Below are 13613 nucleotides of genomic sequence, written 5' to 3'. Positions count from 1 at the left end.
CCTTTTTTTTTTTTTTTTTTTTTGCTCCAAGGGATCGCAAAAGCTCAAAGAACTTCCCTCAGTAAAACTGCACTTTATACTCTGTCTGCAAATTCACTTCTGCTTCAGGAAGAAAGTCTAGGGCAAAAAGAAGCCTGAGGAGAGCCCCGAAGTTGGAATCTGGGGTTATGCATGTGTGCATTTATCTTTCCTCTCAACTCTTTGGGTTTGGAAAGATAAATAGAAAACAGACTGAGAACGATAAAGGGAGAACCATCGTTGCCCCATTTCTATGGTCACGGAGATGAAAAGAACATTCTGCTTCTCTTCTCTTTGCTCTCATCAGAGGCCGGTGCTATAGGGCATTCATGTCTCACACCATGTCAAGAAGCAAGCCCATCAGCTCAGCGGCCTGTAGAGTTCTGCCTGCACAGGGCAGCTGCTGTAAACATGATTGCTAGCTTTGACTTGGGAAGCTCCAAAGACTTTTTTTTTTTTTCTTCTTGTAGCAGTGAGGTGCTGACCTCACTGCTGGAACTGGAAGATAAGAAAAATGTTTTAATCCATATGTTAATTATTGAAATTAGAACTGCAAACAAATATTTTGGAAACATCATGTTGCTTCCAAACGTGGCGCTTTCCATTTTAAGCCCAAAAGTTTAATTGTGTATTCAAAGGCTCAGATCTTCCCGAAGATTCATGCATTATGTATGCTGCACTTCCCTGGGACATGGAGGATGTCACGCTCTGCATCCTGCTGAAATGGGGAAATAATTTCAGACAGAGTTTGACTTGAAAAGTATCAAAACTTCAAAAAGAAAAGAAAAGGAAAAACTTTGGAACACACTTTTTTGGGGACACAGAAACAGTCATGGAAAATCGGAGGCTCTTTGAGGGTTAAAAATGAGGAAATTGAGGAAACAGTATATTCACAGCTATAGGAAAACATTTTTTTATGCAAAAAAGATCTGAGAGAGGTTGACACTGATGAAGGGCTCCTCACACTTTTTTTTTTTTTTTTTTCATAAAACACCAGCTACTAAAGCTTTAGGCTTTGTGGTAACCTCATCACTCCTCAACTCTATCCTTGTGGTGCCAAAAGAGCAATTTGTAAACAAATGGCCAGGACTGTATTACAATTAAAGTTGACTGGCAAAGATAAGTGGTCAAGGGAATTTGGCCTGCAGGCTGTAGTTCGACCACCTGATAGATGTTATATGTTACAGAGTAATTAATATTTTTATTAGGCAAGTTAAGTATTTTGAAAGCATACAGTGCTGCCTACTTTTATAAGTTGATTATTCCACTTATGAATTCCTGGCCTTTTTCATCAGTTGGATAAGTACAGATGTCCCCACATCAACATCAATTAAAAAGGGAGACATCTCGGCTGCCAGCATCAAAGTGCTCCTGGGAATGAAAGCAGATCAAGCATTCTGACTGTATTAGGTCTAACATTTCCATCGTCAGATTTAATAAAATCTTATTAATAGTTTTCAAAGCCGGGCCTGCATGCGTTTTCTCCAGACTTCTACCTCAAATCACATATTCATTTCAGCCACTGGTACCCGAGGCAGTTCTAGCTCAAAGGCTTTCTGCTGCTCCAAGGAAGGCCAGGAGAAGGGGATCTGAACATCTGTCTGTGGCAACTGCGCTCGGAGTTTCTGCTCAGAGATTCTTGTCAAACCAAATGAAAAGGGGCAGAATGTAATAACATCCATTTAGATTTGCTGCCCGATTCTCATTCAGTTGTCCTCATTTCTTTTTCGTCTCTGGGCACATCTGCCAGTGCTTATTTTTATGGCTGATTTATGGTATAGGTTTGATTAAGACACCTCTCTACCTTGCAATGCTTAAAATACACAGCATGCGGCAGCCAAGAAGAGCAGTTGAACCCCATGGGTTCAAGGTCAAACAAAAATATTTCAGTTCATCCAGCCAAGCCAATGAGGTTGGCTAACTCACTGGTCTCTTCACACAACAGCCTCCTGTTTCCATCCTCAGTGCATCTGGGAAAGCAAAGGAACAGACTGCTTTCCAAACAAGTTCTTTTTTTTTTTTTTTGCCATGCTACATACAGTACAGGTGTTTCAACTGTATCAATACAGTCTGTCATCATAAACTGGAAAATTCAGAAAAATTACAATTTTGCTATGTTCAGAAGTTAGTAGGGATTTTGACTAGAGGCTTCAGTTGCTGCTCATGAACATACATTTACCTCCTACTTCCACTCCTACCACTTAATGTGCTGTGCTTTGGTAACATCTCTCATCTCATATGACCTTAAAAACAGGTAAACACGTAGAAATTTAGATGAGTGCCATTAATTAAAATGGGTGTAATGAGAACCTGACCAACACATAATTGATTTAAAACAGCTGAACGCTGAAATCATTGATTAGGCAGTATTGTTTTGTAAGCCTGAACTGAGAAAGGCAGATGGCATACTTTGGAAAATTCCTTCCAGTAGCCATAGGTAGATGTGGCTTCAGTAGAACAGGAGGATGTGACAGATATTGTGGTGGTTTTCCCAGGAGCTATTCTCTCTCCTATTTTATAAAATGTGAGAGTTTGGGGGGTTGTGGGAATTTGTTTTACCCAACCCAAAGAATTCCCTTCCCTTGGGCACAGTGATTGTTTGAGGTAACTGGTTCCACGCCAAAGAGTGCATAGCATTCCCCACACACTCATGGCCAGTGAAATGTAAAGAAAGTTCTAGTAGCTCTATGAGAAAGAAGTTACGCACGCTTCAGGAAAGCCATGCCGTGCCTTTAAGATATCATTATGCAGTTAAATCACATGTGCTAAATAATGTCCCTTAACTGTTTTATAAGTGTACCTCTTATATTAAGAAATGCTAACTCTTTTCCATGTTGACATTAAGTCCTTTTTTCTAAAGAAATCAAGTGCTGCAGGAGGCCCTGGGTTCAATCCTCAGCACCATGAGGAAAAAAGAAAAGAAAAATTCTTAAGAATGCAGAATTTCTTAACTCAAAACTTCTCTGTGCAAGTAATGGGAATAGAAACGGTGCCACCACCGAAGCATCATTGATGGATTCTGAGTACCACAGACGGTGTATTTCCACCGTCTCTGAAGCTCATATTAGAAGCCTAAGATGTATGCAGTAAGTGTAACAGCTGTGACACTGAAAATATGACAAAAGTGGTGAGAATCATCATGGAATATCATTGGCTAATTTGAGATTCTTATATTAGACTAGGGTTCTAAAAATGCAAAACAAGTAATAGAAACGAAACAAAAAATGTCTTTTCAATCCTGACCACTGATTTGTCCTAATATTAACAGGGCAGCCACTGGTAACTCCCCTTATTGCCACACCATGTGCCACATTTGCTCGGGAGTTCTTTTCATGTCCGTTTTCTTATGTGTGTGGGATTCTAGCACAAGGACTTTTGCAGAAGGGAGGTAATTTAGATTAGAAGGAGCCTACAGGCCTTGGAAGCCTTCATCCTATAGCCCAGGTAGCGCTGTATAGGCAAGCAGCTGCATCCTCCTAGCCTCCTCCCAGACCTCTCTTCCTGCTTGTGTGGACCCTGCTACATCTGCCACTATAGAGCTGAGACTCTTGTGCCAACAACTCTAATGACCCAAGACACACCTAACTTCAAGACAGGCTGAACAGTTAGTTCAATTACCAGTGGTCTTCTTTGATTTCAGAATTTCCAGAGCCTAATGAAGGTCGCATTCTACATCCTGCTCCACTTAATTTATTGTGAAAAGCCCACTTTCTCTTTGTTCCATGATTTTACTCACTTTGTATACAAACATATGAAAAATATATAACTACTATGCTTGTGAAGGGGTTTAGATAATTGAAAATACACATATATTTATAAAGTCCACTGCTCTCAAAATCCCAGAGGCCAATAGCACAAAATCATGTTGGGAAACCATATGAGAGTTCTTATCTAAGCCAAATAACCGACAGTACTACATTGGAAATTTCATTAACCTAAAACCTATACACTAACACTTTAACTAACACTTTTTTCCCTAGATTTTACCATTTGCTCATTTACTTCAATTTTATCAAACTAGATGTTAAAAATCATTGACATTCTTTTTAAAATGGCAGTGTTTGATTTTATTTTGTAATATATTTTCTCTTTTCTTGATCACTGTAGACACCGATGATTTGTTGGGTGTATAGAAGGATGTGTAAATTAATGAATGTCAAAATATGCTCCTAATAAATATTTTTCTTCATTCTTTGAGCACTGGCTGTAAGAAATAAAACTCACATGAGCACATAACACCTATAAAATGGTCAAAAATTATTGGTTCCTATATTTCCCAATGCAAGTCAGTGTTTAACCTAATGTCACTTATCTCAAGAGTTGGGGAATTTTAATAATGAGAAACAGGAGCCTACTGAGTAGTGCAAGAGAGATATTCAACAAAGATTTCACTCATAAAAAGGACAAAGACTTGCAAAAGAAGACAGTTGATATATGTCAGCATAACTTATGCAGACAGACTGGAATTTTAAAGCTGGACCCATGTTTCCAGTAAAGAAAGAAAACTTACAGTATTAGTATATCTGCATAGACACAAAGAAGTGGCCAACCCTGATCCACACCTTAATAAAGTTTGAATATAATGAGTTTCTCAAACATCAACCTGCACCTGAATCACCTGGGAATTTTTGTTTTTTGTTTTGTTTCAAAATGCAGATTCCAATCCATGATATGTGGGGGAAGATGCTACATTTCAAATAAGTTTCCAGATGAAGCATATGATGCTGGTTCATGAATCGTACATTGGGTAGAAAAGAAAGTTTCCTCACAATCAGTTCCTCACAAAGGAATCCAGGTAAGGACAATATGTTTGCCAGTATATATGCTTTGTGTGTGTTCTTCTTATGTGTGCATACATATGTGTTGTGTGCACATACATGTGTGCACACACACTCGGTTCATTCAGTTCTCAACTAGTCCTTGTGTTGCCATGTTGAAAACCTGATTTCAACACTCTACATCTTTTAAAAGAAAGATATGATCCCAGCAACTTGGGAGGCTCAGCAGGAGAATCATAAGTTCAAAGACAGCCTCAGCAATTTAGTGAGGCCCTAGGCAACTTAGTGAGTCCCTGTCTGAAAATAAAAAAGGGCTGGGAATGTGACTCAGTGGTTAAGCACTCCTGAGTTCAATCTCTGGTAACAAAATAATAACAATAAAAAGGGATGTTTCATTTGATTCTTTCTTAAGCTCTGATTGGTTGACTAGGTAGGCATTACTTTCATATCCATCCCCTGATGAAAAAGGACTTCTTTGGATAAAGGGTCTTAAAGTTACAAGTTCTCTGAGCATCCATTACTTCATCTATGAATTGGAACCATTTGCCTCACCTTTCTTAAAACCCTGCTCCTCTAATCCTGGTCCTGAGACTGGAAACTTGTCTAATCACTAACAGTCTTGCTTTCTCTATTTCCAAGTTATGGATAAAGGGCATACATTTGAAGATTAAACAGGCCAATACACATAAAGTACTTACCACAATCTTTGGCACGTCATGAGCATTCAATAAATGACAATATTTTAAATAATAATAATTGATCAAATACGACTATTTGCTTTCTAAAAGACTATACAGGTTTATTATTATCATTATAACCCCAAAATTAGTCTTCTGGCAGCAGGTATGCCTGAAGATAACTATAAGTTTCTATTCCATTCTTTATTCCTTTCTGCCACCTTGTTTAATTCTATTCATTGTATCTTCTTACTAAGAGGCTTAGTATTCAAGGCTAAAAATGTCCTCGTAAAATATTGTTCTTTATTATGCCAATAACTCAGAAATGTAGGTCAAGTAAATACAAGTGGTGTGTGAAATGAAGCCTTCAGAGTTTATAGTGCTACTGACCAAACAGTCAAACATTGTTAGTGTGATTATAAAGGCCCAGAGGAACCTTTCTACCTTTGGAACAATGCTTGTCTTTGCTTTTGCAGCAAATGCTCTGCAGGGTGAGAAAAGGCACTTTTGATTTTTAAAAAGGACTCTCTACCACTTGCTATATCTGCTTTCATTTGGTGTAATACAGTTTTTTTTTTCTTTTTTCAAAGTCATTATTTGTATGATTAGGCTATACAAGTAATTAGAGCATTTACTACACATAATGGGCTTCCGGAACCCTTAAGAGAAGTCATGAATCTGCTATACAAACTTATAAATAGATGGAATCAATACACACTAAAACCTCAAAAACCCATTCCATGCTAGTTTAGTTTAAAATTTTGCGATTTATCAGACACAGGTCTGGCTGAACTTTGCTTTTGCATAATCTGTGGATAGAAAAATTTCTTATTAAGCAATTTAACAAGGTCATTTACCATTCTTAAAGAGTACATTATTATTAAGGCTTTTAAATAGGTCTAGGGGGATACAATGTGCGTTAATCATAAGCTATCAGTTCATTAAAGCAGAACTTGCAGACCTTCTGCAACGATATCATTAACTTGAATTCTTGAATATTACAAAATAAAATTTAAAGAGTCCTTCAGCATGGCTTTTTTGGGAACTAGCTTCAGAGGGGTAGAAAGATAAACACTGTTAGATAAACTATTACATTAGAATGTCTTATATAGCTTGAGGGACATACTTTGTGAAAGAACTTGAGTTTTAATTGACTGACTGAATTTCATTCCCATCAAAATTATTTTGTTTAATACCAAGGTACTTGAAATCCAAGCACCACATAATTGATCTAGTCACTTTATTCACATATGTACTCTCTTCTACTTTGATATGAACAAAATTGAAGAGCAAATATAAATATATCACATTTGCAGCTTAGAGCTGATTTATTCTGTTTAACAGACACAGTGACAGTGCAAAGGACTCTCAAAGAAACTTACAGCATTGGGATTTAGGTGACTAAACACTAGCTTGAGAAATAAGATTGGATTATTTAAATTTTTCAATATAATATTGTGGCATACTTTAATATGTATGTGTTCATAACATTACTACACACACACACACACACACACACACACACACATTGGTGATTTAACACATAGTAGGAAAAAGTAGAAAAGTGATTTTATACATATGGTAGTTAAAAAAATACCATCAGATTTTATGAAGGTACCACTAAGTATCTGTAGTGGTGCTTTCTGAACTTAAGTTTGCACCAGACTCAATTGGAGGAAGGGCTTGTTAAAAGAGGACCTGCTGGGATCAGATCCTGGAACCCAGGTTACTTTTCTAACAAGTTTCAGATGATGCTGTTGCTTCTGACCCTGGTACTGTCCTTGGATCTATTGCTGGACAGCACTTCGTTTTTATTTGGCATAAATGGAAGCTAGATATTCTGTTTGGCCCCCCTTTCTCTCATCATAACAAATATCTACAGAATTTATTACTGTGGTATTATCATTTTCTTTAAGTCAATAGTGAGAATCATCTGGATATTGAATTAAATGTGAATAACTGAGTCCAACATCTTTAGGCTTAAGGTGAGGGCAGCTGTTCTACATCAGTGCTTTTCAAACTTTAAGGACTATTAGGATCTTTTGGGGATCTTTTAAAAGCCCTGAAGCCCAGGCTGTATCACATTTGTCTTTGTCTATTTTGTTGCTGTAACAGAGTATCTGGGACTGGGTGTTTATAAAGATCAGAAATTCATTCCTCATCATTCTGAAGGCTGGGAAGCCCAAGATCAAGGTCCTGGCATCCCATTTCTGGTGAAGGCCTAATTTTTGCACCATCCTATGGTGAAAGGCACAAGAACAAAAAGAGGAAGAGGATTAAACACTGGATCTTCACATTGCAAAAGACAGGGAACCCACTATTCAGCCCACCTCACTTTTTGGGGTACTGGTGATAGAACCCAGGGCCTCATACATGCTAGGCAAGCACTTTACCACTGAGCTATACCTCCAGCCCTTTTTAAATTCCATTTTGAGACAGGATCTTGCTAAGTTGCTCAGGCTGTCCTTGTATTAGTGATCCTCCTGCCTTAGCCTCTGAAGAGCAGGGAGTACAGTACGTGACGTAGCCCATCTTCTTCAGCCATTCTTGTGAGTCCTCATGAACTCAACACATCCCATTAGGCCAGACCCCCAACACCATTGCACTGGGGATACGGAAGTATCTAAACCATAATCTGGAGGCACACTCAGACACTAGACTCAATTAAATCAGAATCTCTAGGTGTGGGCATCAGGCCTCACTAGACAGACCTCCAGGTAATTCCAGTGTGGGCCAAAGTTGAGAACTAATCAGTATTTGCCAACTGAAGCTTCAGGAGTCTGTATTCCAAAGCCAGCTTTCTTGCTCTCTGCCTAGAAGGATCATAATAGTGACAGGACTCTCTCTGTTTTTCTTGTCTCTCATTGATCATACCTCATTATTTGTAGTTACTTTATTCAAATCTAAATTTCTATGTTTAAAGTATATTAAAATGCTTTGTTTGAATTACATGCATTCTGATGTCTATATTTAAATGATTTGCAAGCTGATTAGCTCATTTCATGCCTTTGGATTTCTCACTTAATGCCAAAAGGCAATATATTTTAGTATGAAAAAGATCCAGACTTTTGGCCTGGGGATGTAGCTCAGTGGTAAGCTTACCCAGTATGTAGGAGATCCTAGGTTCCATCCCCTCTACCACAAACAAACAAACAAAAAACAAAATATTTGTCAGTTTTGAGACCTTAGGTTAGACATGTTCAACAGAAATTTCTGACATGATAAAAAAAAATCTTAGATATTCTCTAATACACTACCCATATGAATCTTTGAATGCTTTAAATATGGCCAGTGTGCCTCCTGAACTGAACTTTTAATTATGTTTGACTCTTGGGCTGTGGTTGTGGCTCAGCGGTAGAGCACTCGCCTAGCACCTGTGAGGTCCTGGGTTTGATCTTAAGCACCATATTAAAAAATAAATACCCATTTGATTCAAATATATGATATGTCAAGATCATTGTATTGTCATGCACAACTAATAATAAATAAATAAATAAAATAAAGGTATCATGTCCAACTACAACTAAAAATAAATGTAAAAAAACAAAATAATTATGTTTAATTGCTATTTATGTTTAAGAGGTACATGTGATTAGTAGGTATTATTTTGTACAGTAGAACCTTAAACAATAAACTGAATTTAGCACAAAACTGGCCTGCCAGAGTAGTAGTAATTTTTTAAAACATATTAAGATTTACTATATGCCATGTGCTGGGTTTAAGGAATATACATTTTTTTTTCATTTGATTTGCATGATCAACATTTGGCACAATTCTTTTGTATAGCTAGAGAGGAGAATCAAGAGCTTATAGACCATGGAGTTTCTGCTGCAACTTCTTAACTCTTCTGTTACAGTGAAAGCACCTTTAGCCAATCCAAGTATGAATAAACATGGCTAGGGACATAGGAAAACATATTTGCAACATAGGCAGCAGGCAAGGTTTGGCCCTGGAGCATATTTTAAGACCCCTGTTTAGGATAATCATATACTATTATAGTTGAGAAATTAAATGAGTAAGGGTCTTGTTTCTAGTACAAATTCTTGCTTCAACATTTGCTTCCCCACTTCTGGATTATCCTTTTATTGGGACCAAGTGAGGCAACTTCTTGATGCAAATTAGCCTTAATATGAAAACTCTTCCTCCAATTTTCTTCCCAGTCATCTGTTCAGGGAAAATTGTTATTTTACTATCATTTATTCAATAACGGCTTAATATTAAATAATATAATATTAAATAAATAGTAAATAACATATTCGTTATTATACTATTTATTTTTACTATTTTCATGTGATAGTAAGCTGCAATTTTGTGGTATAACTCCTGGTTCCAACTACTGACAGAGTAGAGAGTTATTACATAGCAATTAAACATTTGTGTGGCTATGGGGATGCCATAGTCATGAAACACCAACCTGTCATGTTTGTTTATTAATCCATCTAACAGAATTTAAATACTTAATGTGTTTAAGGTACAAAGCTGGGTACTGTGGTGGAACCAGAAGACAGCATAATCCTTTCCAGAAAAGTCTGAAGAGGGATACATCAGGTTCATAAATAACTTTTATACAAATTGACTTAGGGGAAGTAGAAGCTGAGTAGTTCAGAGTCCAGAGAAACTGGAGGTCACATGTCACTAGAATTTAATTCAGTCCAATTAATGGTCACCTGCATGAATATCTATTTTTTTCCAGAATGTTATTAGTCTGCTGTCAGGAGACAAAAGTAGGAAAAAAAAAATTAGGTTTCTTGCTTCTGTACTGCAAGAATATGCTCTTTAAACAACTGAAAGTAATCCCAAGGGGTTAATTTCAAAAGTTCCCTATAAACCCTTCATCATAGAAGTCAAGGCAATTAAAAGTAAGGAACAAACTTCTGCGTGTAATTAGGCTGTGGAGACTCACATCCTACAGAAGGACCCACAGACAGGTCTTACAGTCTTGGTGTTTACAAAGGAAGCAGTGTCAGTGTCTATTATCATGTAGACTTCTTGGTTTACAAAAAAAATAAGTAGGTCAAAACGACACACCTGTCATTTAAAAAAAAAACATCAGTGGGGTCAAAGATCATCAAGTCTTTACAGTAAATTATCTATGTAAAATGTGTACAGTGAACACATTTTAAATCTTTGAATTCTTATGGTAGAAGTGTATAGCACATGACATGAAAGCTTTTGTGATGATTGGAAATGGAAGGGGGCCAGTTATATGGTCAGTAAGTGCTGGGACAAAATTTCCTCCCATGCTTATCTGCTCCAAATCACATAGAAACAGACAGTGACAGAAATGGAATAGTAACAACAATATTTCCATTGGATATTAGAGTCAATGACAAATACACTAATTTTTCTATTTTTCTTTTCTTTATTTTTTATTGTTTTATTTTGAGATATGGTCAACTGAGTTGCTGCTCTCAAGGTTTGGCTTCAAACTTGCAATCCTCCTACCTCAGCCCCCTGAGTTGTAAGAATTATAGGCATGTGCCACCATGCCTGGTCATCCTCATTTAAGAAATAAAATATACTTCAGTATATTTTTTGTTACTTTAGTATGTTAACAAAATACTTGCTGCTTATATCTTCTCTACCTCTTGTTATTTATTTATTTTTTTCTCGTCTTACCATTCCTTTTAAATATAACTGTTTCCATTTTCAGGGATTGCTTGGCAAATCTTTGACAATTGTTACCATATATATAGTTCTAAAAAATATTGCTATTAATCTAAAATATACATTTGAGAATCTCATGGCAAGGTGAAGTCTATATTATTTCACACATGTGAATCAGAAAAAAAATCAAAAATATTTTCCAGCATCTCCATGGGTTCGTAAATGATAGTGTGTTTTTTCCTGAATAGAGAGTACAGTATATCAATTATAGCAATACTTTCCTCAACTGCATTCTTACTGCATTGTGGATATGATATCCATGTGTTACGTGGATACTTGAGACAAATTGTGTCTTCCTGAATTAGGCCCAATATTTAGAGGTGAAATTTTATGCTGTCTCTTATTCTATACATTGCCTAAAACATTATTGCCTAAAATATAAAACATTATATACAGCAACATCAGCAGGAATTATGGAAAAAACAAGATTCATTTTGCCTCTATCTCACTCAGTTTATTATTTATTTTTTCATCTTAAAGTGCCTGTTTTCCCAGCAAATGATCTTGTGTATAAGGTGACATTTTGGTCTACGTGTATATTACAAAAAGATTCAATCAAGTTAATTACTATATCTATCGTCTCACCAAATTCACCAAATTGTCAGTCTCTGCAGTGAGAATGTTAAAAATATGTTTCAGCAATTTTGAAATACACAGTATGTTATCACTAACTGTGGTCATAATGCAGTGTAATAGATCACTGAAGTGTATTCCTCCAGTTGAATTGAAACTTTGTACCTTCCCTCCTTAGTCTTCCCCTTATTTTCCCCAGGCTCAGGAAACCACATTTTTTACTCTCCTTCTACAAGATTGACATTTTAGTTTCCACACATAAGTGAGATCATATGACATTTGTTTTACTGTGCTTGACTTATTTCACTTTGGATAATGTCGTCTAGTTCCACCCATGTCGTCTCCAGTGACAGAATTTTCTTCCACTGTGGTGAATATACCACACTTTCTTTGGATCTTTTTAATTGAAACATAAGTATTTATAGGGTATAGTGTGATAATTTGATACATGTAGACAATGTGAAATGATCAAATCAGGGTAATGAACATTTCTATCTCCTTAAACACTTAACATTTGTGATTTATTTAGACTGGGAACTTTTATAGTCATCTATTCTAGTTATTTATAAAATATATAATAAATTGTTGTAAACTAAATTACCCTATGCTGTAATACCTTAGAACTTACTGCCCCTATGTTACAGTATTTGGGTACCTGTATTCAACTTCCCTTCATCTCTCATCCCTTTTCCCTCCTAACCTTTAGTAAACATTCTTCTATTTTCTACCACTAAATCAACCTTTTTAACTTCCACATATTAATGGGATTAGGCAGCATTGGTCTTTCTGTGCCTGGCTTATGTCATTTCCATCTATGTTTTCTTTACCCATTGTCCACTGATGGGTTACGTTGCTTCCATATTTCGGCAACTGTGAATTATGCTGAAATGCACATGGGACTACAGATGTTATTCTTTATATACTGATATCGATTCCTTTGGATATATATCCAGAAGTGGGAATGGCCAGATCACCTGGTAATTCTATTTTTAGTCTGAGCCCTGAGATGAAGGGTAAACTTTGGTTTTAATATGCTAACAGTAAGACCTGATTCAAGACATGAATACACTTCTTTGCAGTGTGGTTATTTGAGCTATCACTGAACCAAGAAATCGTTGCTGATAGTTACTCTACAGCAGGTACTTAGTATGATTCAGGTAACTACCATATCTGGTCTGACTTTAGAACTTGCAGTTGAGGTTCATATTTATAATAAATAATGTCTTTACCCATGGTGTCTTTATTAGTAGGGCATGAGCAACACATAGTTGTTTTGTTGAAGCATAGTATCACTAATATCAACCTTCATTGTGCATCAGAAACATCATATTTACATGCCTGTGTGTATTTATGTGCATGCATGTGTACACACTCACATACCATTTCCTTTCCATGAGCTGCCATGAGTATTCTCTGGTATAACACAGCTTCTTAAAGTAATATTTATATACATTCCTTATCTTTCACCCTATATCCAGAATATAACTAGACCTCCTTTCTCCATCACTATCATTCCTGTATAAGCTACATCCTTACCACCTAACAGGTCTTTCTCCGTCCACTCATTTTTCCTTTTGTACTAGGGATTGAATCCAGGGATTCTCAACCACTGAGCCATATCCCAGGCCTTTTTTATATTTTATTTATAGACAGGTTCTCACTGAGTTGCTTAGGGCCTCTCTAAATTGCTAAGGCTGGCTCTGAACTTGAGCTCCTCCTCCCTCAGCCTCCCAAGCCACTGGGATCACAGGCAGGCACCACCACACCCAGCCCTTGGTCCACTCTTAATATAATTGGCCATTGTCTGAAGAGTAACCAGAATACTCTTTCTTTATTATTTATTCATCATTTAAAATATAAAATGGATCACATCACTTCCCTACTAAAAATGAATGGCTCA

At 36.7% G+C, this 13613-nt stretch overlaps 1 protein-coding gene across 1 annotated transcript in view; it reads right to left on the bottom strand.

Annotated features, from left to right (window-relative positions):
• The window catches only part of Znf385d (zinc finger protein 385D), a 636064-nt gene that overhangs the window by 392727 nt on the left and 229724 nt on the right, over nucleotides 1-13613 (bottom strand). The window lies entirely within an intron of this gene.

This window comes from Marmota marmota, unplaced genomic scaffold, assembly GCF_001458135.2.
Source record: "Marmota marmota marmota unplaced genomic scaffold, marMar, whole genome shotgun sequence".
Taxonomy (NCBI): Eukaryota; Metazoa; Chordata; class Mammalia; order Rodentia; family Sciuridae; genus Marmota; species Marmota marmota.
The sequence above is the reverse complement of the archived record's forward strand: the minus strand, read 5'-3'. Positions and strand labels throughout refer to the sequence as shown.